Here is a 4,689-nt window from a genome sequence, read left to right on the forward strand (position 1 = left end):
CTGGTGTGATAATCCCAGGGAGGGGATGAGGAAGGCATCCCTTGAAAATGCAGAAACTGAAGTTCCGAGGATCCACCTGACCTAATCAATGTCACACTATGTCACACACACACACAGCTACACCGTCCCAGAATCACCAGTTACCCTCCTCTCTGATCCACCCCAAAGTCCACATTCGTTCCTCTGAAACTCAACTCCACCTAAAACCTTCTCCTCTGTTTAAAAAATTTTCTTTTGAATCTTTATTTTTTGTAGCTTATTTAATTTATCTTTTTATTTGATAGAGGAATGCATAAATTGGAAGGGTAGGCTTAACGTATGTGTGTGTGCTCAGTCCTGTCCAACTCTTTGCAACTCCTCTGTTCATGGGATTCTCCAGATAGGAATTCTGGAGTGGGTTGCCATTTCCTCCTCCAGGGGATCTTCCCCACCCGGTGATCGAACCTGCGTCTCCTGCACTGCAGGCATTCTTTACCACTGAGCCACCTGAGAAGCCCAGCACATACACAGTATATATAAAATAGATAACCAACAAGGACCTACGTACAGCACCAGGAACTCTACTCAATACCTGTAATAATCTACATGGGAAAAGAATCTGAAAGGGAACATATATATATATATATATATGTATGTGTATAACTAAATCACTTTGCTTGACACCTGAAGCTAACACTACATTGTAAATCAACTACACTCTCCTCTTTTTTTTTTTTTTTTAACTGTCCGAAAAAGCAATTCAAACCCTGCTACTGCACAGTCACTACTTTTTAAAATAAAAATGCAGGTTTTCAGAACTGCTGAACGAGGCAGTCACTTGTTCATCACGGTACAACCGGGGACCTCAGAACTGTGAAGAGCATTAAAAGAAAAAAAATCACTGTGCTTTCTTGTTCTGAAAGGGAACAGTGGAAAATGACCTGTCTTTCCTACCTGAGCCTGCTTTAGCGGAAACAAGGAAACTTTGTGTATCGTTCAATCCCAGAAAACAGGGGCCTTGTCTGTGAATAAAATAGCAAGTTTCGCTTTAACTTTCAAGAATGATGTCTTTTCATGCCTTCATGGGATACCTGAAGCCCTGCCAACCTCATGAGTGAGAAACCAGACCTGCTCACCCTTGCCTGTCCACACCAGTTCCCGCCAACTCTGAGGCTCTTTCAGGGGTGTGAGTAAACCTTTATGCTGGGGCTCCATTCATATGTTATTCTTTATAGCACACGCACGCTCTTTACAGTCCTTTCTATGTATGGAACATTTCATGATATAATTCCAAAGGCACTGCTTAAAAATGTAAACAAAAGTAAGACTAACATTTTCAAAAGAAAAAGAAAAAACATCTTTGAAGAGAGGAACGGATAAACAAAATGGGGTAAGACATTTCATGGAATACTAGATAATTCAAAGAATGAGCAAAACCTGTTTGAATCAGCTTGGGTGAAGCTCAAAAATACATGGTTGTGTGAAAATAAAACATTGCAAAATGACATGCATGGTGTGATACTTATCTACATATAAAAATATTAAAAAGCAGAGACATTACTTTGTTGACAAAGGTCTGTCTAGTCAAAGCTTTGGTTTTTCCAGTAGCCATGTACAGATGTGAGAGTTGGACAACAAAGAAGGCTGAGCACTGAAGAATTGATGCTTTCAAACTGCGGTGTTGGAAAGACTCTTGAGAGTTCCCTGGACTGCAAGGAGATCAAACCACTCAGTCCTAAAGAAAATCAACCCTGAATATTCATTGAAAGTACTGATGCTAAAGCTGAAACTCCAATACTTTGGCCACCTGATGCAAAGAGCCGACTCACTGGAAAGGACCCCGATGCTGAGAAAAGACTGACGACAGGAGGAGAAGCGGGTGACAGAGGATGAGATGGTTGGATGGCATCACCAACTCGATGAACATGAGTTTGAGCAGCCTCCAGGATGGTGGAGGACAGGAAAGCCTGGTGTGCTGCAGTGGATGGGGTTGCAAAGAGTCGGACGTGAGTGAGCCACTGAACAACAAGAAAATAATAAAAAATAGATTTTCAATGGACATAGACCTATATAAAATTATATATTAAGGACATTATATTGACTATGCCAAAGCCTTTGACTGTGTGGATCACAATATACTGTGGAAAATTCTGAAAGAGATGGGAATACCAGACCACCTGACCTGCCTCTTGAGAAATTTGTATGCAGGTCAGGAAGCAACAGTTAGAACTGGACAGGGAAAAACAGACTGGTTCCAAATAGGAAAAGGAGTATGTCAAGGCTATATACTGTCACCCTGCTTATTTAATTTATATGCAGAGTACATCATGAGAAATGCTGGGCTGGAGGAAGCACACACTGGAATCAAGATTGCCGGGAGAAATATCAATAACCTCAGATATGCAGATGACACCACCCTTATGGCTGAAAGTGAAGAAGAATTAAAGAGCCTCTTGATGAAAGTGAAAGAGGAGAGTGAAAAAGTTGGCTTAAAACTCAACATTCAGAAAATGAAGATCATGGCATCCGGTCCCATCACTTCATGGCAGATAGATGGGGAAACAGTGGAAACAGTGTCAGACTTTATTTTTCTGGACTCCAAAATCACTGCAGATGGTGATTGCAGCCATGAAATTAAAAGACGCTTACTCCTTGGAAGGAAAGTTATGACCAACCTAGACAGCATATTGAAAAGCAGAGACATTACTTTGTCAATAAAGGTCCGTCTAGTCAAGGCTATAGTTTTTCCAGTGGTCATGTATGGATGTGAGAGTTGGACTATAAAGAAAGCTGAGCACCGAAGAATTGGTGCTTTTGAACTGTGGTGTTGGAGAAGACTCTTGAGAGTCCCTTGGACTGCAAGGAGATCCAACCAGTCCATCCTAAAGGAAATCAGTCCTGAATATTCTTTGGAAGGACTGATGCTGAAGCTAAAACTCCAATACTTTGGCCACCTGATGTGAAGAGCTGACTCCTTTGAAAAGACCCTGATGATGGAAAGATTGAGGACCAGAGAAGGGGACGACAGAGGATGAGATGGTTGGATTGCATCACCGACTCAATGGACATGGGTTTGGGTGAACTCTGGGAGTTGGTGATGGACAGGGAGGCCTGACGTGCTGCAGTTCATGGGGTCACAAAGAGTCGGACACGACTGAGCGACTGAACTGCACCACCAGTTGTGATTACTTCAGTGGCTGGGAGATGATGGATGTGCTAAAGAAGTTGGTATTAGAGGATCAGGAAGAGGACTTCAGCTTGATCCATAACAGCTGTTCAGAGACGGGCCAAGGATCCATAAAAGTCCCCATGACACCTTCAGGAGTTTTGTGAAGTCAAAACTATTTTCATAGTTGTGTGAAGTTGTTATTCGCCTGTTTCATGGTGTTGGCTTTTCATAGTTGTGTGAAGTTGTTATTCGCCTGTTTCAAGGTGTTGGCATTTGGACTCGTGGTGCAAAACCAGTGGTGTGTAGAACTACAGGTCCTTTGTAGGAATCAAGGAGTCATCATTATAGCCTGGGCTGCCACTCATTTGAAGTGAAAAAATAAACCTGCCGGTTTCACTCAAGAATGACCTGAGGAAGTGGTAACAATTATTGATTTTATTAAATCTTGGCCTCTCTGTTCATTTTTAAAGACATTCTAAGTGCTGAAGTATATATGAAATGCCTTTGCCACATTTGATATGATGGTTGTCCTAAATAAAAGCACTTGTGTGTTTGAGTTGAGAGCTCAATTAATTGCTTGTTTCTCATGGAACACCATTTTTATCTGCAAGGATGACTGACAGGCAAACTGTGGTTTTTCAGGTTAGGATATTCGGCAGATATTTTCTCGAAAATGAACAAAACAAGCCTGTCACTTCGAGGAAAACAACTGACAGTATTTGTTTCCCAGGATAAAAGTACAAGTTTTCAAGCAAAAATTAGAATTTTGGAAAACTTATTTCTGCCACCATGAGCTTGACAGCTTCTCAACACTTAAAATGTTTGCTGATGAGACTGATAGTCATATCAACAAACAAGATTAAACTTATTTTTTCGTGCTCTATTGGGGTATAGTTGATTTTCAATTTTGTGTTAGTTTAAGGTATACAGAAAAGTGATTCAGTTATGCATATACACATCTATTCTTTTTCAGATTCTTTTCCCATGTAGCTTATTCTAGAATATTGAGTAGACTTTACTATGCTATACCACAGGTTTTTGTTGATTATCTATTTTTGATATATAGTAATGTGTATATGTTAATCTCAAACTCCTAATTTATCCCTCCCCCCACCCTGCCCACCAATCCCTTTTGGTAACCATAAGTTTGTTTTCTATGTCTGTGAATCTGTTTCTATTTTGCAAATAAGTTCATTTGTATCATTTTTTTATATTCTACATATAAATGATATTTGTCTTTCTCTTTCTGACTTACTTCACTTGTATGATAATCTCTAGGTCCATCCATGTTCCTGCAAATGGCATTATTTCATTCCTTTTTATGACTGAGTAATATTCCTTTGTATATGGAACATGTCTTCTTTATTCATTTCTCTGTCAATAGACATCTAGGCTGCTTCCATGTCTTGGCTATTGTAAATAGTACTGCAGTGAACATCAGGGTGCATGTATCTTTTTGAGTTATGGAACAAGCAGGATCGTTTGATATTGTATAATAAAACAAGCCAATATCCAGTATTTCTGAAAGACAAATTCATTTT

The sequence above is a fragment of the Bos taurus genome, chromosome 8 (genome assembly GCF_002263795.3).
Source record: "Bos taurus isolate L1 Dominette 01449 registration number 42190680 breed Hereford chromosome 8, ARS-UCD2.0, whole genome shotgun sequence".
NCBI classification, from domain to species: Eukaryota; Metazoa; Chordata; class Mammalia; order Artiodactyla; family Bovidae; genus Bos; species Bos taurus.